We start from the raw sequence: 26160 nt of genomic DNA, 5'->3' as shown, positions 1-26160 counted from the left end.
TTTATTTTCGGTTTAATCGTGAATAAGACCGTGCTATTTTTTTTTTGTTATTTTATGTAGCAAATAATTTGAAAATAGTTTTGTTGGTACCTAACGAAATTGGTTGAAAAAGTGCCATTTTGGGATTTCATTTTGGGCAACATTTCACAACGGAGTAAGTAACTACAATTTTCCTCTAAACTTCGCACATTATTAATCCCAAGTAATATTTATCGTTGCAATTTTACCGTCTCATAGTACAAATTAAGATTCTAATCTTGATACCAATGTCTAGAATCCAGTCAACAGTCTGGTAGGGGGTACTCCCTCTACCAGGATGCCCAACATAAATGAGACTATAACAACACACCTAATAAGTAAAATCCTGTAATCTAGAATGCTTAGATAGTTGTTGTTTTCAAATAGTCGTATGTTCTATATGTTGTTTGTCCTTGTTTTTTTCTTGGATAACCAGAGAACATCCCCCGACATTGTTGCACCCTATAGAAATAATCTAAAACCAAGCTGTTAACACTGAGCTATGACTAAATTGAGATAAATAATTATGCGTCAATCACAAAATAACACCTCTACGATTAAAACGAGACTATGGCTATAGAAATAATGAAAACAAAAAGATTAATCACAACACTTTTAGTGAACGCTGACATGTGTAAAAACGCGTGTTCGCGTTAATTAAAAGTGTTGTAGTAAGTCTTTCCTGATTGAATTTTTGTGGTATACTGGTATGGTCCACGATTGTATGACAAAACTACAATCATTCCCTAGATAGCAACAGTATAAAATTGTTTCATAGACATAATAAAGGCAAGCTACTTAATTTCTCAGAAACTACAGAAAAAAACTAATCAATCATAAACATGATGCGTTAAACTGAATTGGAAACATTGTTTGAAAAGATTTATTATTAAAGTAGCAACAATACAATTGTTTAATATTGACTTCATCAGGTGATGATTAAAATATCCATCGCTTGGTGAAGTCGATGTTTGGTGTAAGAATTATAAGGTTCCTGCTCTAGTGAAGCTTTTGAAACAAGAGTTTCTCATTGACCAGGTACTTGCAGGTACTTTTGCTTTAAGCTTAGCGAAACCAAGCAAGAGTTTTATTTATTTATTTATTTATTTTTTTATTTACACTCTTGTCTGACTCTCTTATCCAACCAGAGTTGTCCTGATTCCTAGCACTCATTCTCACAACTCCTCTGCCTTTTCCTATTAACCTTTTTTCTATACAGGGCATTTTTCATCATCCGCCTATAACACCACACCTTAAAATAAAGCAAATTCGTTCTTCCCAAAATACATTTTATTTTGGAAATATTAAGACTTACACAATATAATTGTGAATAGATTATCGCATTAAAAGTTGCAGTAGAACTCTTCTAACCACTTAATTGAGGTCTGAAAGTTTAAATTAAATCAGATTCCGGAAGTTTGAGGGGAATACCCGATTCGTTTACTGTCGAATTAGGCTAATTGCTTAATGAACTTTTAATTACGGTTTTGATGGCCTACGTGTCTCCATCAGCTTTTGATCAAGAAACGATAGAAACAACCACGTCTCTGGTAACATTTTGGAGTTGCTCTAATTAATAAATGACATATTGTTGTAGGAAATGATTCCGCAGTGATGAACCAAGAGAACAGTAGTTGTAAGAGACACTTCCAACCAATTTGCTAAGTTATCAGTATCTATCTATATAATCTGGAATGGAAGTAGTATGTGCTAATGTTCAACTTATTTTTCTTTTTTGTTTGTAAAAATACAGTTGAAAGTTAATTTTTCAAATTATGGAAAAATACAGTTCAATTTTTTCAAGCTATACGAAAATTTATTTTTTCAATGTTTAGACTTAGATTTTTTCGGATTTATTTGCGATGTCTCATTCAATTGGATTCTCCAGATTTTATTTGTCATTTTCATTTTCATCATCATCATCATCATCATAATCATAAGGTCGTCAGTTCTAAGACTGGTTGGACACGTACCTCTACTCTTTCCTATCCTGAGTTAATCTTCGCATTTCCCTAAAACAAGAACAATCCATATCCTTAACTATTTGCGAACAGTAATCTAATCTAGGCCTACTTGTACCCAACCTATCTGGCCTATTTCTTATTGACTTCCAAAGAGTCCTCTGTTCTCTTACTCTTTCTAATACCTCTTCATTTCTAAGCTTCTCTATCCACTCTCTATTGGTACCCATAAAGCTAGAACGACCTCCCGTGTGTTCCTCTATTTCTTCTAAACCCAAATTAATCTTCCCCTAATAGTTCTTCCGCCATTTTTCCCACCTCTGTACAATTCTAGTTAAAATTTTTGACTCATGGGAAGTCAGGCTAATTGTTCTAAATGTCTCGCACCTATCCGCGCCTCTCTTTTTAGCTGTGATTACTATCATGTTCCGTTTATAATCCTGTGGGACTTTCCGCGTCTGGGATATGTGACTAGCTAGCTTAAATAGACACTTCAATATTCTCAGTGTCTAAAAAATTGTACGCGCAATCGAATTTTTGCAAACTATCATGCTGATTCCCATAAAGAAAGTAAGTCTTAATACTTGTTCATATTAAGTGATGAAGACTTTCACCAGCGTCTTGAACGTAACAAAACGTTTTCATAGTGTTTTCAAGTTATCAAACGCGGTCATCTTAAGTGTTTTAACCAATTTTATAATTTATATAGATACCCTGATTGGTTAACGAATATTGTTGAAACCGCAGTCATCCCAGATGGTCAAAGGTCACCACATTTTCATCATGCCACAGAAAAATATTAATCCACCTGAGCTGCTGTCATTTGTAAGCCAGAACTTATTCCATGAATAAAATGCATGCATTTGTCAAAAGAAATACTGTTTCTGACTTACATATATGTGTATATTTTCGCATTTGTATGTATGTAGTTTTGTTTTGTAATGCGCTTGTGTGTATGTGATGTTGTCGTTTTAATTAGATCTCGATTCCACAAATAGAGACGCAAGATTGCCAATATCAACACATTAAAATTTAATGTTTGTTGATGAGGCAAATTCTAGTTTCCACTTTAAATTTCAACTTTAGATTAGCGAACGAGCTTCTTCTTCTACGATAGTAAAAACGATCTGTATTCATACAGTTCAATTTTTACAGTCGAGTGTACGGAATCAAAATGACCCCTATGGAGGTTTATGAACCTTCAATAAAGATTAAACTAAAATTATGTTGTTTAGGCGTTAGGATTATTTTCTGATAAATGGTCGTGGATGAATTTTGCCATTTTCACTATTCTATGACCATCAGTCCGAAAGCTGGTGGTGTAACTTCCCATTTATGAACAGCAACTTATTCTTTGCGCCGCCCCTACCGTCTAAATTTCACACCCTTACAGAGGCGTGCTGCAAACGTATCCACTTTTAATATTTTTTTCCAAATTAACCATCATGAGCTCATAAGTGATTTTTTTTGTTAAAAGTCACTCGATTCTGTGCTATTCTCTGTTCCATTTCTCTGCCACTTTTTTGTTTCCGAATTATAGGACTTCCCATATATCAAAAATCGACAACAGACGTGATCAAGGACACATTGCAGGCATTGAGTTTTGACCTCTTACATTTCATTAATGATGATCAGAGTAGATCCCTGTTGATTTTAATAACGATTCGTCAAGAATTTTTGTAACCAAAAATTCCTTCTATCCTGTTCTACATAACCTTACGAGCCCAAGATATCCGCCAAACACGGTTTCCCAAAGATAGACGGCACCAAGGCTCCATATATTGCTTTTCTGGTGTTAGCTATTTATGATGATAAAATTAAGTGTTTGTCACCGAAGATTGAGGTTAGGCACTTTTCGTTTTACGAAATACCTCTGCCTACCTTCCGTGAAAAAAACATTGCAATAGGAAATTACGAAAACTTGATCGACCAGGAAATTTTGTCAAATTAATAAGAAATAAGACTCATAAAAATGTCCAGGTAGATAAAATACTTGCTTTTATTTTTACAATAGCAAGTCGCCCTTATCTTTTCGCTTCAAAAAAGTCATTCTTTTGTAAAAAAAAAAGGCGGCTACTGCCGCTGGAAATCCCATAATATTCGTCAAAATTGTTCCCGAAGGACTCATTCAAGTTTTCGTAGCTCAAGGTGGGACGAAGGAAAAGGCGTTTTGATGAAGTAGGGGCCCATTTGATATACTCTTACCGTATTATTTATTGAACAAGATTTGAGGTGCGAATTTCGGCAAAGCTTTTGTTACGCCCTAATGTGTACAAATTCACATGCGCTTATGTACACTTACGATACAATTTTAATATCAGTAAAGGACAAGGCGGCATAAGCAATTGTAGTTGGGCAAAGGTCTGAAGTGGGCTCACTCGATGGACCATGGTGATGTATCTAGTAGGTGTGCAAGAATTTTGTGTTAAGTTGGAAAATGGTATTTATGTGTAGCATTAATTGTATCATGGAAATGTAATCTTCGACTATCCGGATGATTATAGTTTCACCAATACATATTTATTAACCAAACTTTTAGAGTAGATTCATATTGCTATAAGGTCAAATTGGCTAAAGGAAGATCTATGTACCAATTACTGAGGTGGCTGCTAGAGGACGCCAAAATTTGAAAAAAAGTTATTGGCTTCAGCAAAGAAAATCAATAGGGGCGCGAATAATTAACTTTTATAAATTTAAATTTTGAACTTTCACAAAATATTTATACGAAAATCTATTTTCTTAATGTTTCCATTTTGATTATTTCAGGTTTATTCGGAATGTGTCACTCAATCGGATACTGCAGACTCTCTGGTAAGTCATCCTCATTTTTGGACATTACTATATGCAAAAGGAGAATGAAATTCTTTTCATTTCCTCGTTAAAATTAGTTTCCTATTATACTTCATATACTTTCTCTAGCGATGTGCCCCTTCCAATGTCTTGGATACGCGCTGGCAAAATCGTAGGTAGGGTAAAAAAAGCTGATTATACTCTCGACTCTTATTCATTAAACATACTTTTTCATACAGTACCTGCCAAAAGTTTTGTTCAATCATGATAGTAGTGCGGGTCGAAAAGAAGCGTTAAAGCCTTTAATATTACTTCAAATATAAATAAACATCTCGTTGATATTTTCAGTAGTAAATGGTACCAATAACAACACATTTGAGCAATGCAATTGTAGTAGATATAACGGTCAATTTTTCCGTGCAGTACTGTACGAATTATACGCTCCTCACTGGTTAAGAGTTTGGCCGAGAGTTGTCTCCTTTCTTTTCTGGTCTAGTGCTGTTCTTTTCTACTTTGCGCCGGTCAAACTAAAGTTCACATCGCTAGAGAAACTAAACGAAGTATATCATACATATGTACCTACTTAAGGAGTGGTGGTGAATTTAAACTAAAAATAGTCATATTTAAGTAGGTATACTCAATATTGCATACCCATTCTCCTTGTGAGTAATGAAATTGTTTTTACGTCCATGATGCAATCTATCGCATTCGGTTTGTAATTATGATCAGGATAATAATTATTGTTCGTTTTATTGTAGACGAACTCAATTTTTTGTTTAATAATTGATATGCTTAACACCAATAAGGAAAATTGATTTATTTGATACATTAGCGTTTTCATTGTTCACTTTTTCATGTAAATTGAGGTCATATTCATTTTAAAATATTCAGTTCAGAAACGCGTATATATCGATTCTCAATAGGTTTGCGTGAGTTCTTCTACTTTCCGTTAAAATTATGTGCCTGTACGCCTTTTAGGAGAACAATCAAATTGTATAAAAGAAGTAGGCGCAGGTATTAATAATTTAACGTCGAATTATTAATTAGTGGTTATCTATTACCGTGTACCTACACGTAAAACATAAAAAAGTAATGGATATCCAAATTATTAACTCTAAGGATACCTTATCATATTAATAAAACCTCATACCATCCAAAATTTATATATGTATAAGTGTATGTAAGTAATTTTTAAGTGGGCAGTCCGGGATTATAAATCGGGCGCTGAGTAACATACACTGCAGGATAACAGAAAGTGACGAGAAACTTTCCGGTAGTTAACGTCAAACGGTATAAGACAGGTGGTATAAATAGTATAGACGAGAAGTTCAAACACATTTTGAACTAAACAAAGACAATTGGAGGCGGTTAACTTTCCATTTTGCCAAGCGATCTGTCGATGAGGGAAGTACCTGCAAGACGACCATTTCAATAAAAATAAGTAGTGTCCGACCGAAACTGGTTTTTACGACCGAAACTGAAACCGGAACCAAATTTCGGCAACGGTCTCAGTTTCGGCCGAAACCGAAACCGAAACCGAAACTTCCTTATAAGGACCATGTTTTGAGAGAAAAATAAAGAAAACGTTATTATAATCAGTCAGTTTTATTTTTTTATCTTTAAATCACATAGCTCTGCAGTCTTTGACATTTTCACTTATTGATAATCAAATCAAAATCAACATAACAACCCCTCATTTAAGGAAATACTTTAATTGCGCCTTGAAAATACTTAAAATAGGTGAGATGTTTATTTGAGTAAGTATAGTAGACTAGACTCATTTTTCTTTTGAAGATTATTCATGCTTTTTTTTATATAATATTAAACATAAAATTACTTTTGTTATTGTTCGCTTGGATGGAATTTAACGCGCCGAACATGACCGAGCAGAGCGCGAGAACTCCCGAACGCAGTTTCGGTTTCGGTCGTAGTTTCGGCAGGTTTGCCGCCGAAACTGAAACTCGTTTTTTTGCCGAAACTCGACCGAAACCGAAACCGAACTTTCGGTCGGACACTAAAAATAAGTCGTCACATCCGTTGTATTTACCGAGATTTTCAGAGTTGGTTTGAATGATATATGTGCGGAACTATTAAAAATTGACGTTACATCAAAGTTGTCGTCTTAACCGATGTTATTAAAAACGAGTTCCATTGTACCTATTGGTTCAGGGGCATTGAAGAATATTTACCCCTTGTTGGTGATTAAAAACAACTACAATTTCTTTCTTTATTTAGGACTTGAAATATTCACGTTTGCCTGCATAATTTCTGTATAAAAGGAAAACGCCGTGACCTTTAGGTTTCGATTAATAATTTAAATGTGAGCTAAATATACGAAACGAATATATGTTTACTACTTTGTCCAAAAATCTGGGTTTATGTCCCGTATGTTAATGACCCATATAATAAATGTTTACACACACGAAGCATATGCATAAATCGGCCGGTCTTTGCCAAAAATTCGTATTGTAGAAACAGCAATACAGTTAATTTATTGAGGAAATTCATTCACGCGTCTAGCATAAAACAGTAATAAACGTATAATAAAGAAGTGCAGATTCGCGAAAATTTCTTTCATCTCGCTGCACTACACATGTAAATATTTATAAAACACTTCAACAGAGCATATATTTTCAGAATTCTTGTTAACAACGTTTTTCACAAAAAGAACAGGTTGCTGAATAAACTTCCATTTCAAACGGCCGTACGTACCAACAAAAATTATTTTCGTATGATTTATTGTCATCGAACCGTTGAAAATTAAAATACGTATAGTTCAAAAGGTTAGTTGTGTAGCAAGCACGTGCGTGTTTGTGTGCGATCGAGCACACGTATGTGTGAGCGGCTTATCGATTCGCCAACTAGCCGCGGGCGCCTTTCTTCATATGCACCGTATTTGTAAATGTGTGTCGTACCTGCGTTCTGGGAAAGCAGTTAAACAGTTTAAAGAAAAACTAAACGATCCGGATGTTTCTAGAGGGTTCCAGAAAGGAAACAAAAGAGTATTTAAACGAAGAGACGATCGCCGAGAGGGGGAGAAATAAATTGACCGTTTCAGAATTGAATCGAGAAATAAATTGACCGTTGCAGAAGTGAATCCAGAAATAAATTGACAGTGATAGTAGTGAAATAAATAACGCAGTGAATAGTGATATGTCAACAGTAGTGTAAATAAATAGAATAATTGATAACCTAAGTTTAGTAATAATTTAATAATGTTTTTAAGTTCTTTAATAATTAGTGTAAATAAATACTTTTGTCGTTATCAGTCTTAGAGGTTAATTTTGTTAAACCCACGAACATTATAGTTGGTTAGTCCATGCATTTACAATATGATTTGGCGGTGTTTGCTGACGGAGGTAATGGCGAACAGTAATGCACCCGCTGGTCTGTAGATACAGTTTAACGAATGTTAGGTACGTGCTTATTTACAACGAGCATTATCTAATTCTTCCAGGTAAATACTAAATTGGAACATTAATCTTCTTTGTAACAGAAAACTAAATCGTGTAATAGTGCAATGTTACAACCTGCTGTGTTTCGTAAATCAGAATGAACTATTGTAGATGTAGTTGTTTGCGTGTGAGATAAAATTGAAATAAAGAGAAAAACTAAGCTTTTATTATGAGATTATAGTTTTTAAATGTCTTATTATTTTATTTTGTATCAATTAGTATATTAATACCTATATACAAAATCAACATTCATTTTTTCGTCGTAGTTTGTGTTATTCGTTGTTGAGGTGTGTCAGTATACAAATTATGTAGAATGGGTAGTACCTAAGCATTATATCTTTAACTGAAGGGAGGTGGCAGCAGTGTTGCAAGATTCATCTAATTTGTCTGACTTTTACAGTATTTTATAATACATTTAGCTAGATGTTATTTTAAAAGTTGTCATACGTTGTATAAATCAGACAATAAATAAATGTATTACGTGCACAAAGAAAATTTACAAAAGAAATTCATTTTTCTGAAGTGCTTGTCTTGATTCTTAAGCACATTTTAACGTTAATAACGTTCCTATTAATTTAAATGACACCGCTTTATGTGCGGCGCGGTAGAAAAAATTGAATTAGATCGTTCCGCGTTAAATAGAAAAAGCGGAGCAAGCTAAATAGAAAAGCCAGAAGCTGACGTCCTTAAAGACTCCTTTGTCGTTTAGCTTGTTAAAAATTCATTCACTAATTTCCGCTGTTTGAGATGACCGTTCTTCCCTTTATTTAAAAGTTTACTTTTGAACCGGACGCCAGTAGGTACCTACAGTAGGCGCTTTAAAGACTTAGATTAAAATGAATGTCAACAGTAACGAAATTTGAGAGCAGAACGGAGGCAATTTTATGTAGGTAACGGAATTACAAACATCTCTTTTTACTTTTTTATTTATTGTCTGAAACCAAAGATACATGTACCATAAACTGACTAGACAGGTTGGCAAGTAAAAACTTATTGCCGTAGGAAACACGACACCTACAGCAAAAATGAGACGTTCACAAAAAGCATTAAAAAGTTTCGGCGTACCGCAAAATCTCTCACTTCACTTGTTATTATGTCAAGAACTACACAATGTTTTTTAAAATTATATTTTTCATCAAATTTCTTTGCAAATTATCCTTTATATACTTCTACAATTCATATCCATCAAACGAAGACAATTTATTGCCATCTAGTGGGTATTTGCTGCTACTAAAGTATTTATTAGGACAGTATGCGCACATCGATCTGATATCGTGGACCTTTCTCTAAGTAAACGGACAATAATTTGTCTAACTGAATCGACGGGTGGAGGAATTGGGAAAAGGGGTGGAGAAATAACATTCATTTACATGTTCATTAAAAATGTTAGGTTACATTTTCTTGACAACGGTGTTAATGCGTCTCATTTTGAACGGTTTCAACAATACTTACTATTAGGTAACTCTCATTCATAAGTAGCTTTGCTTCTCTTTTAGGGTTCCGTAAGGTCGAATGACAAACGGAACCCTTCTGTCTGTTCGTCTGTCACAATTTGCTCCGAATTTACGAGGCCAATCAAGTTAAAATTTAGTACAAATATGAATTTATATGAGCCAAATATGGGCGCATAACGTAAATCAATTAATTTTTTAATATGGGGGTTATTTTTGGAAACTATACCGTGTGACATATCAAATGAAAGGGCTTGTTGTAATGGCCTCAAATATATTTTTAATAATTTTAAAATAAATAGATGTAAAGTTATTTAAGAAAATCGATGAAAATTGACCATATTCCCTCTTATCTTCTACTAAATCTAAACTATTAAAAAAATACAGAAAATAGTTCATTACTTATAGATTACAGGAAAATAAATAAGAAGGCTATGGTCTGAACATAACGTAGTAAATCGTTCAACACAACATTTTCAGTTTGAAAATATGGGAGAACATGTTGTTTTTCAACCAGTATGTTAAGTTGGTTCTCGGATTAGGGTTCCGTACAGATTGTGTTGCAACTTGCAATGAAATAACAATAGAGCAGTTTCTTGAGATAATGTTTTTAAGAAAGTGCCCCATTTGTTAGAATAATAAACTTTTGAAGAAGGGCCTTGAGTCATACATGTAATAACGAAAATAGGTAAAGAACTACACGAAGGGGAAATAATAATAGTGCTATTACCTGTTGTTACCCCTGTTTGACGTTGGATGGCCGCCTCGAGAAGGAACCTATAATAAGAGAGCGCGTTAGAGTAAGTACATAGTGTGTTTGTACAACATGGCAAACAAAGTAACTGAATCGATAATACTGGACAACCACGGAACCATGTATTGCCAGCTGGCTCTGTAGAAAACTGGGTCACAGATTAGAGTTATAGGCAAATGCACATTTCATTTTTCAATTTTATCCTTCGGCCCAGTTTCTATCAACAAAAGCACGAGCTAATTCTCTAAAGGAAAAACTTAGGATTCGTATATACTATGAGCTCCAGATAATAGAAACCGTATTTCATTGAAAGAATAAAAGGAGTAGGTATATAAAATGAAATTGTACATACAGAGTGTTTCAAATCCTGATCTACAGTTACTATTGGTTTAAAAATTAAAATAAGTAGTTACTTGGTTTTATTTAACTAAAAACAAAAATATTGGTATGCAAGGGAAAGAGTGAATATAAAGATAGGAAGCGAAAAATTGGAAGAAGTCGCTGATTTTCGGTATCTAAGCGGTAAAAGCGTTCAAAATATTGTGTTACAGGCGAATGATGAGGATATAGTGGATAGAGATAGATTACTGTTCACATATAGTTAAGAATATAGGATGTTCTAGCTTTGGAAAATGCGAAGATTAGTTTAGGACAGGAAAAAGTGGGGGTGCGTGTCCAACCAGTTTTAGGACTGACGACCGTATAATGATGATGATGGAATTGAAAATAATTACTTACCAACAAATAACAGACTTCAAAAGACTTAAATAAAGATATGGAAATAATCCATATAGTGTTTTTTTTAAAATACTTTGAACGATATTTTTGAATTTGTATTACTTGGCTTCGACTTCAAAAAAATATAATCTCATCATCATTATACGGTCTTCAGCCCAAAGATCCAATATCTGACTATTTACGAGTAGTAATCTTATCTATAATCCTCTTGACTTAATAACGCCCTTTGTTTACCTTTTCTAACTATTTAGCAAGTTGCATACTATTGACCATCTTGCTACTATTATCATTTCATTTAACTTTTCTTTTGTTCTTTTTTTAAGGATACTATAAACGTTAAAGCGACATTATTTACAAGAAACATTCTAATTTGACAACTGACGCGTACGTTTCGTCTTTAAAATATATGTAGGGCTTCCTCAAAATAGATTTATAATACGCGACCTTAACCTTACAACTCATACTTTGCTATATGGTTAGTAACGTTGCCTCATCTCTCAAAGACATAAACAAAATCTGAATATTGTTACTTTAGTTAACAATATCTATTTATCTGTGTCGTACAATGAAGATTTTTCAGTTTTAAACATAGAAAAATGTTGTATTTATCGTATAATAGGATGTACTTTGATTCAGTTCATCGGAGGAATCCAAAGCAGTCACTTTGGAACGCGGCCGTGTACGTGTGCGAAACATGGACGATGGGCGCGGCGGAAAAGAAAAGGTTAGAAGCGTTCGAAATGTGGTGTTATAGGCAAATGATAAGGATACCGTGGATAGACAAGGTTAGAAATGAGTAGCTATTAGAAAGAATAGGAGAACAGAAGACTCTGTGGAAGTCAAAAATAAACCTTTTCAGCCATGAAGGTCTAGTCAGAGACATATTAAGGGCTGAAGCAGGAGTTAAGAGAAGTAGAGGTAGACCTAGATTGGATTAATGTTCATCAATAGTTAAGGATGTGGGATGTTCTGGTTGTAGGGAAATAAGATTAGCTCAGGATAGGGAAGAGTGGAGGTACGTGTCCTACCAGTCTTAGGACTGACGATCTTATGATGATGATGATGATAATTGTTTTCAAAAATTCCAAAACATTTTAATGAAGCAACCAATATTTTAACTTCAAAAAGTTCTAAATTAATAATAAAACGTTATACAAATTTATACCATGATTTAGTTTCCTTTATCGGCGGTCTTTTGTTTTTTTCAGGAAATTGAAGGATATCTAAGCATTAAATGGTTAGTATTTCACAACTAATTGCAGAGTACGTACTCGCGTTCATCGCGTAAATCTGCCACTCCCTAAATTAAATGTAACTTCCACGGTTCGTTTCTATAAAAGAAATATTTTTAATAATAATAATATGACGCATTTGAGTATAGCAGGACGGGTGTGGTTGCAGGCTTGGTTATATTCCCCTATGCTTCAACCTAATGAAAACTGCAAATTCGTGACACGAACACGTTTCCTACTAATGTACGAACAGAATCAGAAATCATGAATAGAATGTGTTCGAGCTCGTTCCTAGACGTGTGCAATGCCGATTGTCACTGGTACTATCAACAAAGAACAAATTAACTAGATACATGTTTCACATTTCACATTTCACATTACTAACGATTCAACCCCATTCTCGGAACCTCAATCGCAGTACAGTAAAGTACTCTCCGATTACGAATTTACAATCGAGATACGTATTTCAATTGGTTTTATCAATGACGCAGTGGCGGGTGCTAGATCCTCATCTTGGATTATACGTAAACCAAAAATAAATTTGTTTTGTACTTTTTTGTACTACATCATCATCATAAGGCCGTCAGTCTTACGACAGGTTAGACACTCACCTTCACTTTCTCTTATCCTGAGTTAATATTCGAATTACATAACATTGAAAAAAAAAACTTTTGGGTGTTTCATTCCCACCAGCCAGTAATGCTGGTGGGCGGGCAGTCCCTCCGGACTATGCCGAAAGGTAGGGCGGAAGGCCCTCTTCAGCCTGCTTTCAGGAATCGTGGTTATGGGTGGGTGGTGGTTCGGGTGAGAAAGATGAGACGGACGAAATGAAGACAGAAGAGAATGAAAGATTATCTATGGAATATTACTGCCTCAGCATTTGCCTGGGTGATCCAAGGAAACCACAGAAAAATTGGACCAAGGCAGACGGACTCGGAATCGAACCGGCGTCCTCCCGAATGCTAAGCAATGGTGTAAACCCCTAGGCCATGCCGCTCGGTATAACATTAGAAGATCCCACATCCTTAAGTATTTGTGAACAGTAATATAATATAGGTCTACTTCTGCTTCTCCTAACTCCTGTTGCCTCTAATGTGTCTCAGACTAGACCTTCACCTGAGAAAGTGTCCTACCAACCTATCTGGCCTATTTTTTGTTGACTTCCATAGAGTCCTCTGTTCTCTTACTCTTTCTAATACCTCTTCGTCTTTAACCTTCTCTATCCACGGTATCCTCAACGTTCTCTTGTAACACCACATTTCGAACGCTTCTGAAATTTTCTTTTTCACCACACCCACCGTTCATGCTTCTGTACAGCGCCGTGTTAGAGACGTACACCTTTAACAATCTTTGTCTAAATTATCCTCCGCGATTATTTTGTTGAAGACAACTCGACCCTGCTCTATTCTCTGTTTTATTTAATATCTCTACTGCTGATCCTGAGTTATCTGACTTCCTAGATAGCGAAAATCAGCCACTTCTTTTGTCTCTTATCTTTATATTCGTTCTTTCTATACTTTTCCTTTCCTTGATGCATTCCAGTATTTTTGTTTTGGTTTTATTTATTTTCATACAATACTGTTTTCTCAATATTTCTTCTCTGTTTATTATAAAACGGCGACATTCCAACACTCAAATTGCGCAGCTAGCTCTGAAGCATGAAACAGCCCGATTTTGAAACGCGTTTTTTATGTATTAAATAGAACTTCACGTACAGTTCATGATGACAGGGCTCTAGAGCAACTATTTGCAAATATACAGTAGCCGAACCTCGATAAATCAAATTAAACTCTGCAAAACTCTAAAAAATGTTTTGTTCCCTTCCCTTCAAGCCCCAAAGCCTCCATTACTCGAAATCTCAACCCTCTATCGGTCGAAATAATCAGTGAGTCTCTGCAAGCCATTTTGGCACACATTTTCCCTCTGTAACTCGAAAAATTAAATTGGACATCTGTATCTCGAACATAGCAATTTGAAACTTATAACGTCTATAGTTTGAAGAAAACTAAGTTATCGACTTTAAGAATTTTCCGATGTTAGTACACCAAATCTTAACCTCTACAAGTCGAATCAAAATCCGCCTAAGTCAAAATCCTCCATAAGTCGAAAACTCTTGGGTCTCCCTTGATGTTCAAGTGATAGAGGTTCTACTATAAATTGCTTCGAAAAGCTGCTCTAAGACTATTGTGAGCCATTCCTTAGCCTGTTTTTACATTTTCCCAGTTTTAGGTAAAAGTCACCAAAATTTTTGCATAAATATGCTATAACCTAAGTACCGAAACAAGTTACTATGCTGATTACAATCCTTATAATTAAGTGCCTAAAAATGGTCATATTTGGCGGGTTTCACTTTTTTGCGAAAAGTACTGCTTTCTGAACTGCCTAGGCGGAACTTGTCGTTTTTATTTTACAATATTTCAGTCCATATAACATTTTCCGTGCGTGCTTACGTCTTCCGATTTTTAAACAAAACACGATTGCATATATCTGAGAGCAGATTAAAACATTGCTAATAAAAATAGTAGATTCACCGTTGCAGTTTACCTTGAAGTTTGTGCAACCTTCAAACACAAAAGATCTATTACAAACTCAACTTTTATTTCTATTTTATTGTCGTGCAAATAACACCAGCACATACTATCAATTTTATTGCAAAGATCGTAACGTATCTCACCAAACATAAGTCAGTAATTTCAACGTTTATTTATTGGCTCCTTATCGACAACGAATTGACGGCATCGCGTTATTAGTTTCTTTTCATTAACAAAGTTGCGGTTTTTATTATATTAAAATGTAATTCTCTAACTCTAGTCATCGTAAGATTTCATTATATTACATGTATAAATAAATTATGTAATTATAAGAAGTATTCTGTCCTTTAGAAAAAAGAATTGTAGATTCATACTTCCGAATACGAATTATAGCAACAACAAACCCTTTCTTAAATTTTTTTTTTATTAAAAGAAGCAGGATCAATGGAGCATTATCTAAATGTTTCAAAAAAACTGCATAAATTATCTTAAAACCTCCAAAAACAACATTTACTAACCGAAATCATCTTAGGCAAAACTTATACGTATACCAGAGTCTAATAGTGAAACTGATTTTATATCGATTTTTATATTTATTAGTTCATAAGTAAGATCTAAGGTTTACCAATTTTGACTTCCTTGAAGGATGTATTGTATTTCGTTGAGAATTACTAATTGTTTCTCATATTTAGCTGCTTACTACTCGTTGTGAAATTGAAATTGTCAGTTTGCCTACTCGCGCGAGTTCTACAAATGGGTTTATCTGTGCCGCTAGAGGGCTGTAATAGTAAATAAAATAGAAACATAGATCCTTTCTTTCATACTTTCCGCAATTCTGGTGATAGTGGTAGTCAAATCGAAAATATATTTGAAAATTTTGAAAGCATAATAAATTAAAAGATGTGACTCCAATAAACTTTAACCCAAAAAAAAAAGATAATAAACAACGGAAGCAGAAAGTTTTCATATTAACCGATTAAGATTCAGGATGAGGTAGAAACTTTAAATAGTTTTTATAAAGGACACGATTTTTACTATTTTTTTGTTAGTTACAAGAAATTAACTTTTAAAAATTTAATAATTTAACACAAATAGATACCATATAACTCATATCGCGTATGCAAATGTAAGTATACTTCATTTACTTTCCCTAGCGATGTTCTCCTTCCAATGTCTTGGATGCGCGCTGGCAAAATCGTAGGTAGGGAGAAAAAAGCTCATATGCTCTCGACTCTTGTTCATTAAACTTACTTTGTCATACAGTACCTGTCAAAAGTTTTGTTCAATCAGGAATAGTAGTGCGAGTCGAAAACAAGCGTTAAAGACTTTAATATGTCTTCAAATATAAATAAACATCTCGTTGAAATTTTCAGTAGTAAATGGTACCAATAACAACACATTTGAGTAATGCAATTGTAGTGGATAAAATGGTCAATTTTTCCGTGCAGTACTGTACGGATTCTACGCTTCTCACCGGTTAAGAGTTTGGCCGAGAGTTGTCTCCTTCCTTTTTCTGGCCTAATGCTGTTCTTTTCTACTTTGCGCCGGTCAAACTGAAGGTCACATCGCTACAGAAACTAAACGAAGTATACGTAGATAGTAGGTACGTGTTATCAAACAGTTACGCGTTAAATATCTTCTCTGTTTTTATTGGGCAATGAAGTTAGACTGTAGGAAGAACATTTCACGTTATACATACTACTCCTCTGAATAAAACGCATGGATTGTTAGATAGTTAACAAGCTCGAATACGTTCAGAATTTTAACTACTTAGACCGCCCAAATACGTGCGCAAAATCCCATTTGACGCTCGCTGTAGGCACTAACTATTATCAATCATCGCCAGTGGCATGATATTGCCGTTGTCAAGGAGATCCACTTGATATTTCCCAAAATCCTCACATAAGAGCATAGGCTTACTTGCAAGTGGAACTTATTAAACTTTATATTATGCTTGGGATGGAGCAGAATCAGTATCTGGGAAAAGTTTCAAATGGGAAACTAATGGCTTTTCCGAGTTGACAATTTCCACATGGATTCAAGGAGTCAACAAGTGACAAATTTCCATTAGACCATTCCCGAAATATATTTTAAGAGGGAACTTTGTCAGGACAGCATCAAAATACACCTCTGCCTATAGGCACATCCATCATCGTAAGACAGGGACGGCCTTAACCATTGCGAGGTTCCGAGCTGGCAGATCCTTGTCCCTTGTCTTTGTGAAATTTTAAAATTGCGTGGTGTGAATTAACAAGGTTAAAAAATTATTAATTAGGATAAACTAAGGTGCATTAATGTCTCAAAAGAAACAGGGATTCAGAAGTGAATGCGTGCGGCTATTTTTCAGAATAAGAAATTCAAATAAGTGGCCTGACGCTGGAAGCTGGCGGAAATTTTGAAATGGCGTGGATGCGCGGTGGCAAAAGTAGGCAGTTTTAGGTTTGTAGCCCTCTTTCTTCAGTATTTCTATCAAGGGCGTATATTAAATATTTAAAAATAGGGATCAGTGAGCAAGTAATAGACAGACAAACAGAAGAAGTAATTGTTGATGTTGGTGACAGTGATAGAGATTCCCATGATGACAGTGAATGTGAAAACTAACTATTAAAACAAAAGCAATAGGTTTATTTTTTCTTTTTGGTAAGTTATGTTTCTACATTATTTTCTAGTACGCTACTGTCCTATCTGTATTAATACTATAATTTACGCCTACTGAAAGCTTATTTGTGTATCGGTTCCAAGTGACTTACCCAAATAGGTCATAAATGCGCAAGTACCTGCGCGACCGTTCGCCAGCTTCCTTCGTCCGACCTGTAAGTACCATTAGTACCCAATATTTTTCTAAGTACTTAGATTGTAACGTGCGTGGGCGAGGCCCCGGGCGGCTGCCCTTCTGTCACCCCCAAAGCCGCTCCTGTAGCAACCAAATTATTTGTATTTGATACACCTATTCCTTGATGAGTACGGTTAAAATTTGTTAAATAAATTCACAGATTTTGTGCAGTTAGGATATCATTTTGGTTTGTCAGATATTTATTGGATTTACAAACATTTCTGTTAGCATACAATATCTGGTTAATAGTAGCACCGAATAAACGGTTATCCAATATTTGTTGTAATATACGTTTATAAATTTCAAATAACATTTAAATTACAAATCGCTTTATTGATTGATTGATTTCGTTATGCTTTGACTGCTTCAGAGTTGAAAGGTGAATGAAATAATTAAGTCGAATTTGTATAATTTATTTTCAAACACTCCAATGAATTTAAATTCTAATCGTTTATGAGGTTTTATCGTTAGTAGACCGATTGATGTTAACGGTTCGCTGCTGTTCTATACTTACAGGCATTTGTACCTATTTCTATAGTTTTTGTAGACTTTATTATTTAGAAGAGGAATAATACTGTGAGTTTGAACGCACAAAACGAAAATATGATGAAGATTAGAAGCTACAAATGAAAGGGTGGCAAGATTAATACACGCGTTTAGTAGACAATATACTAGCCCTTAATTTAATTAAAATTTGGGAAGGTTATGAGGATAATACATGGGAACAAAAAATTGTTGCAAATTTCATTAAAAATATCGGTGGCCATATGTCTTTTAAAATGATCGGATAATCCTTGTAATAAGTAGTATCTGATATGCCAAAAAAAGTCCGAAATAATTGAGGCTGTAATAGCTACGCTAATATTAGGTCCTGAAGTTGAGAAAATAATCCGGCTCCGAATCCTAGAGGAACAGGGGATAATAAAATTAATTATATGCTGTGAAAGGATAAATCTACAGCAACCCTAAAAGACGGAAATGTACTCAAGAGAGTCTCCAAGGTACTGAAGACTATTTCCGTTTACCCTTAAGGATTGTTCATAAAAAGAATTCCATCTGTCAAACGATTGTTCTTTGGTGTACACCCGTTTAGGGTCATGAAGCAAAAGAGGACAACATTTTGTTAAAAAAATCAGTCTACAGAAAGCAGTATAATACATGTTTGGACATAATTTTGCACAACACCCCGTATCTTTACCGAGCGATCTCGTACAAGAATTAATTAAGACGAACACCTTTATGACATAACAGGAAGACAATGCTAAAGTGTCTTGAACTCATCGCTGTCGTAGCCCTTAAATTTATTCCCTCGGGCAATACGTCACAATAACTAGGTCGACTTGATTAATGAGGTGCAATCGTTAACTCACTGCGTTTGATTTAAATTGGCCAATTTGTGAAGGAGCGACTTTGTTCCAACAATAAATCAGGAAGGTAAATTGCGTTGTGCGTTGAACGAGGAACTGTTTTCGTAAAGGTTTAATGAAGAATCAATTACAAAGGACCTGTGACTGATTTACCCAGCCCTGTATCCTTTCAGAAGCTGAAGTGAAATCAAGAAGCCAGAAGCGTTTGTAGATAAATTATGTAGAAATAAGGAGATGTATATAATACGAGGGATGTTCAAAAAGAATTTTGATTTCCACGGGTTACGTATATTCGATTTTCGATTTTTTTTGTGGCATTATGTTGGAACTCATGTCTCTTACTTATACCGATAAGTTCGGTCATGTTGAATGTTCAGTTAATTTTTGACAGCTGATTTGCTTGCACGCGTTTTGGCTCGTCTTCGATTTTTGCCTGTTCCCAAAAAATGGATCAAAGAATCTCTATCAAATTTTGTGTGAAAAACAGAATTAAGTGCGAGGGCGCATTCCGAATGTTGACTGTGGCATATGGTGAAGCTACCTTGGACTTAAGCAACGTTGATCGGTGGTACAAAATCACCGTTAAAGAAGTTGCTGAGTACCTAAACATATCGATTGGTTCCTGTCATTCGACTTCTACCAATGATTTGGGCACGAAACAGGTCGTCGCGAAATTCGTACCAAAATTGCTCAATTTCTACCAAAAACAGCATCACATTAACATCGCTAAGGAGCTGCTGGACTCTATCCGCGACCACCCAAAATTGCTCCAGAGGGTCGTAACCGGTGACGAATTGTGGGTTTATGGTTATAACGTGAAAACCAAAGCTCAATCATCCCAATGGGAGCTGCCGCACGAGCTAAGACCGAAAGAAACGCGCCAAGTTAGATCGAATATGAAGATTTTGGTTACAGTTTTCTTCGATTGCAGGGGCGTGGTGTATCATGAGTTCTTGTCACAGGATAGAACGGTCAATAAGAAATATTAACTGCAAATTATGCGCAATCCGCCACAAACGCCCCAACAAAAATTGACTTTTGCACTATGATAATGCCCCTACTTATACATCGTTGCTTGTTCGCGAAATTTTGGGCAAAAACAACACAAATAATGCCGCAGCCATCGTATTCCCTAGATATGGTCCCCTGTGACTTTTTCTTGTTCCCGAAACTGAAGAAACCCACGAAAGGACGACGCTACGATTGAGGAGATAAAGGCGGCATTGAAGAGGAACTGAACCAGATCACAAAAAATGATTTCTTGAAGTGCTCCGAGGATCGGAAAAAACGTTGGCGCAATTGTATAATATCTGGTGGGATTACTTTGAAGGGGACAAAATGGATGTTCGTGAGTAAATAAATAATTTTTGAAAGAACATAAAATTAGCGATACTTTTTTAACAGACCGCGTAAACAAAGATGGTGCAAACCATTCCAGTAGGTATTTAGAGTGTTTTTGGAATAAGTATGAAGCTTTGGAGCGTGTTAACTAGATGCAATAGGGAATCGAGTGATTAGTAAAACAACAGACAAAAACATTTGTAAGATAGAAGGGCGTGAATTGGTAACATACACAGAAAAATTGCGATAACAACTCATCGAAAAAAAATGTAAACAGTGACAGTGGAACGACGAATAAAATAAATATCAGCAGCTTACTACTACGCTACTACAGTTAATGATTAGACGAGCATTGCGATAACAAGTAACAAGTAATTAATTACCCTTTTGTACGTCGCTAATAGTATGCACTATTTAACACTGACCTATGACTCCGACACATTGATCACTTCTTATGACTTTCACTGTTTACGTACATGCGTAATAGGAGCCTTGACCGTCAAAAGAACACTATAAGTATATTAATTTACGAAACAATTCCTTCAGTTTGATCTAAAGGTACTGTAAATTCTTTTATTCGTTTGAAATTGAACCTAAATCTCCTAGTTATTTCGTCAATACAAAAATATTTCAACAAAAATCCCTAAACATGTCGAAACAAGTTCATCCAACACACAACACATGTGCTCTAGACACATTACGCCGATTGTTTTCCGGTAAATCTCAAATAATAGTGTAATTTGGAGTAAGCTGATATTGATCCTTCGAAAGAACGAAAGGTTGTGCAATCTGGGATGTAATGGTTGAACGTATAAATTTGGAGGTGTCAACTGTACCGCCGCCTGAGTGTTATTTAGAAGGGTTGGCACTTTTTCAATGCGAGGGTAAAAGCGGTGAAATTCTTAACTTAAATTCGGTGTAACCTCCAGTTATGGAGCTCGCTGTTAATCGATAAAAAGATGCAGACAAGGTCAGGACAGAACTTTACTCTGATGCAGGGCGAATTTGACTTGTAAAGAAGCTAATAATTCATACTTCAACTTTGCTGACGCTCATTTGCAGCCTTGTAAGAATTTATAGTCAAAAGAATTTGATTCGCTCATTCCGTACCTTGTCAAAGCTACGAGAATGATTTTGAAAATTAATGTCTAATACATCTTCTAACTATCCTAACTATCTTCTAATGATACCTCAATGATACAAAAAAAAAATGACTTTAAATTTAAACAATATTTCAAAAACATAATTCTAGGAACGCATAAAAAACACATTTCTGAAAAGGTGTATTCAATTAATAAAAAGACATTGAAATAGATTTAGCATAACATTTTTCTAAACTAACTAAAATTTTAGATTTTAATCTGATTTGGGAAACACTTGATATGTTCCACAAAAATTCTTATTGACGCAATCATACCATATATTTTCATTTTTCTATAAAAGAATTACATTGCAATGTTTCAATGATTGTAGGATTTCACGCTAGATACAGATAGGTAGTTTTAAGAATATTAAAATTAATCCGAGTTTTGATGTAGATTGACAGGTCTCAATAGGTCTGTCCATGAAAGAACTTCAATTTTATGTCAGTTTACGATATTGGATAAGAAACAGGAACAAGTTAACAACAAGGACGGTTAAAATAATTCGAAGTGGTCTGTATTCTGTCGAAACTGCCAGACGCGGATCGCGATTTGGATCTTTTTGGATCTCATCAGCGCGTCGCAGGTAGCTCCGACAGAACACAGACCAACTTTTACCTGCTGTCTTAACAGTGCGTTTTAGAAAATACTACAAATGGCCCAGTAAACGCCATCTGTGGCACGATGCTACATTTTAGGATTACGTATGCTCCAACAAGGTCCACTTGTGGAAATATCTACTTGCTGAAAACGAATCCCGGCGTAGCCAACCTCAACGTGATATGCACGTTAGCTTAATCGAATAAAATAATTGGAAGTGGTCTGTACTTTTTTAATAAGGACGGTTGTCCACGAAACTGATCAGCCTGAACTCAGAAGGGCAACAGTTAGGCGATGAAGAAAACAAAAACTTCTGGACATTGCATTCCGATCGGCTACTGATGCTGGTGGACAGACAGTTCCTTCGGACTACGGTCATAGGAATCGTGGATGTTGTTTGAGGTGAGAAAGATGAGATGGACGGAATGAAGACAACAGGGAGTGAAAGATTATTCGTGGAATATAACTGCCCCAGCATTTGCCTAAGTGATCCAAGGAAACCATAGAAAAACAGAATTAGGGCAGATTCGGATCCGGAATCGAACCGGTGTCCTCTCGAATGCTAAGCAATTGTTGAAATATCTGGGTCATGCCGCCCGGACGATAAAGATCGGGCACAACCCGATCCGATAAAAGTCAATGGATTCCACAACCGAAATTGTGCAAAGTTATGCTATTATTAAGACTCCAGAAAATCTGTTCACCACGTAACGACATCAATCATCGGACTGAATTTAGCGACGGAACTGTTGAACTGTTGTAATAAAGTGTTCCTTTCCTGATCCATCAGAAAAAAGAAATGTTTGAAAATCGAAACCATTAAATGGCACAAGAGAGACATTTGTATACCAAGAGTGGATCGTTGGAGTATGTAGGCGAAGATAAATCACTAGCGAAAACGCCTCCTAAAAGTGTAATTTCGAGCTCTTCTTTCTCACCGTAACACGGGAACGCTATCGAACCACTCGATAAATGCCGGGAGAGACCGTACATTAGGAATTCGTGAAAACTTGGTCAAATGTCAGCTTCTGTTAAGTTATGTATCCATTCCCATACTATGCGCCTGCAAAAGGAATAAACATTACTTCCGTACAAGTTTATCGTCTGTTTCATAGTTTCAAGCCCACTCGAATAAATTTGCATGTTTACTGACCATGCAAAAATACTCTTGATTTAACAATAAAATGAACAAAATAGCAACGTTCGACCACTTGAATTATTATCAGAGGACAGAGTTCATGTTGGTGGGCGAACGTGCCATGGGCATTCTCATTGGTGTGAGCAGAATGAGACAAACGAAATGAAGACAAAAGGGAAGTGAAGATTTTATCTGTGGAACATTATTATTACTGCCCCCGGATTTTCAGAAATTGTTTAAGTAATTGAACCGATATGTTCCCGAATGATAACCGAGAAATTCAATTGCTTATATATAAAATCTATTTAAATAGAGGAAATATGTTACATAATTAAATAAGGAACATTATCATCTACGTGGACAAGTTGCTATTTTTGTGGGAACTTGTCATCAAAAACTGTAAATTACTATACTTAGTAGTAATTATCTACAGATGGCAATATACTTTCAGTTACTTGATATTAATAAACCTACATTATAGAGCTACTGCGGAACTACCCACAGTGTGCCGATGAGCTGATAAGCTGGACGTGACTATCTACATCTGGTGGTTTCGATAAAGTTGACCAAGACCTTACCATAGTGTCCTTTATAATTATAATTAAATTGCCTCAATACATACACCAATATTGATTTTAAACTATTAATAGCAATAATTCATTGTTTTTCTGGACTGATTATTGTAAGCATTAGGAGTTGCAACAAGTAGGTAAGCATGATAGTGGAAGCATTCACTAGGTAGATCTACTGAGAGGTTCGGAGTGAGTTTGCAATCATTTCATCCCTGATCGCTGATTCTCTGATTCTACATATACTGAGGTTATATAAAACGAAGTAAAGAGCAAGTAGACGTAAACTTTGTAACGCAAAATTCGCAAAGAACGGAGATAGGAGCAATAACTTACCCCGAAGTGACTGAATCTAAAAATCATCTTGACTAATAAAGGATAGAAAACGCAAAAATCTATTACGCGATTAACGACTGTGCATCAATTGGGGTATCATCAGTTGCTGACAAACACAAAACGCGAATAAAAAGTTACCTACACGTCAAATCGGATGCGTACTGTCTTGCTGCGCACAGCAAACCATGTACAGTCTATTTCAATTTGTTAGAATTGTGACCTTGAAGAAATCTGCGCGAAGATATACGGAATACACACTAGGCGTGAGCAAGACAGAAATAGTTGGAACAAACTTGAACGAGCAGGGCTCTCGATGGGCGGTCTTAGAAGATCGGCTGGAAATGTACAGTACTAGAGGAAAAGGTTTAGCAATTTCTTAAAACAAAAATGTATATAAATTAACAATAGAAAACAAAGCAAAAGTTTTATAGGTGTGTAGAACGTTAAGTTAATTCACTTTTTATTATTTTTGGTTACATATGCTTTTAAATAAAGCATATTCTTAAATTTTAACGAGGTAGTTTAAATAATTTTGCGAATGGTACTGTACACTTTTGTCTAGTTCTCTCTCGATGATCGGTGGAGAAATATGATTGAATTTGGAATTATGCTACGGCGCATCCTAATAGAGGGAAGGGGAATATCTCTAATTTCTTAAAACGAACAGTAGTTCATATTATGCCCTTCGTGGCAACATCATTTTGGTATTGTCTCTGTTTCTACTAAGCGGTCAAGGTTGGCTTCCTTCCTACTCATTGTCACTCGGACTACTGCCTAATCCGTTTCCTCCTTTTTGTTGACTTTGTCCAAACCTGAACTGTGTGCGTTTGTATAAAAGAATCGATCGTCAAGAATAAGATTAGTGTTTGGATTCGAGACATACGATTTCCCTGATCCGACTCAATTACTGTCTCCACGTTTGCTTTATCGTTTTGAAACGCGTGTCGCCAATTTAGAATTGAGTTACTCACGTTTCGGTTAGAAGCTACGCCTAATTGGACTTAGCGAAAGATGTTTTCAAGCCAATTTATTTGTATCACATTATTGTTCGAAAGAATCGTTTCATGTAATGATGCTTGTAATAGGACACCTTTTCTCTCTGTAAAATTATTGGACTGCTTTAGTAATCTGCAACATGATAGAGGGTACGGTACAGGGTTCGCAGGGGGAGGGTTTTTAGTAAACTCATTCTTGAGGGGAAAATACTAATACAGAGAAAAAAGAAAAAACAATTCGGAAGGTTATTTCATAAGGTTTAGCTTCTTGTAATATGTAATAAGTGCATTCCTACAGGGAGGACAGGGGTGTATCGAAAGCTCCCTTCGATGGAAATGCTGAAATCTTCCATTTATGAGAAATAAAAGAATTCATTCTTGAACTTATTCTATAAAATGAGGAACCAGAAAAATCTATCCCCTCAAAAACCTAACCTACATAATACACGACACAACAAATAATACTACAATTTTCATTAAAAATTAAAGTTTGTTTAGGGGTTTCATTCACTTACTCCCTTTTCCTTATTCTTGAGCTCTATCTAATTAAATAGTAAATCCTGCAAAATTTTGTGGAACCTTAAAAATTCTATTATATCGGGGGAATTAATAATTTAATTTTCTCTACTGTTCTGGACTAAATTGGGCAAAATAAAAGTCCTCTTATCCTTATTATCATTAGATACATTTAATCAATCGCAGGCAACTAACGAAATTGTGACATTTGTATTACACATTTCGGAGTTTCGTTTTTTTTTTTTTTAGTTGCTGTAGTATGTACTCAGTTGAGGATTAAGGGAAAGCGGGAGTACATGTCCTTTCTTTGAAGTAATTTTAACCTTTTTTTCTTTATAAAAAATTCCTTATTTCATAAATTCTTATTTTGGATATTGTTCTTATTCCTTGAGT

General features: G+C 35.3%; 1 protein-coding gene across 1 annotated transcript in view; it reads right to left on the bottom strand.

The window, feature by feature from the left end:
- Window positions 1-26160, bottom strand: part of LOC108732728 (1-phosphatidylinositol 4,5-bisphosphate phosphodiesterase epsilon-1-like) — a 241495-nt gene that overhangs the window by 186156 nt on the left and 29179 nt on the right. The window contains exon 2 of the mRNA XM_025973852.1: window positions 10406-10452. The gene's annotated coding sequence lies outside the window, so the exon portion shown is untranslated. The remainder of the gene's footprint in view (window positions 1-10405; window positions 10453-26160) is intronic.

Source organism: Agrilus planipennis, unplaced genomic scaffold, assembly GCF_000699045.2.
Source record: "Agrilus planipennis isolate EAB-ADULT unplaced genomic scaffold, Apla_2.0 scaffold61, whole genome shotgun sequence".
Lineage (NCBI taxonomy): Eukaryota > Metazoa > Arthropoda > Insecta > Coleoptera > Buprestidae > Agrilus > Agrilus planipennis.
Note: the sequence above shows the minus strand (reverse complement) of the source record. Positions and strands in the feature narration are given on the sequence as shown.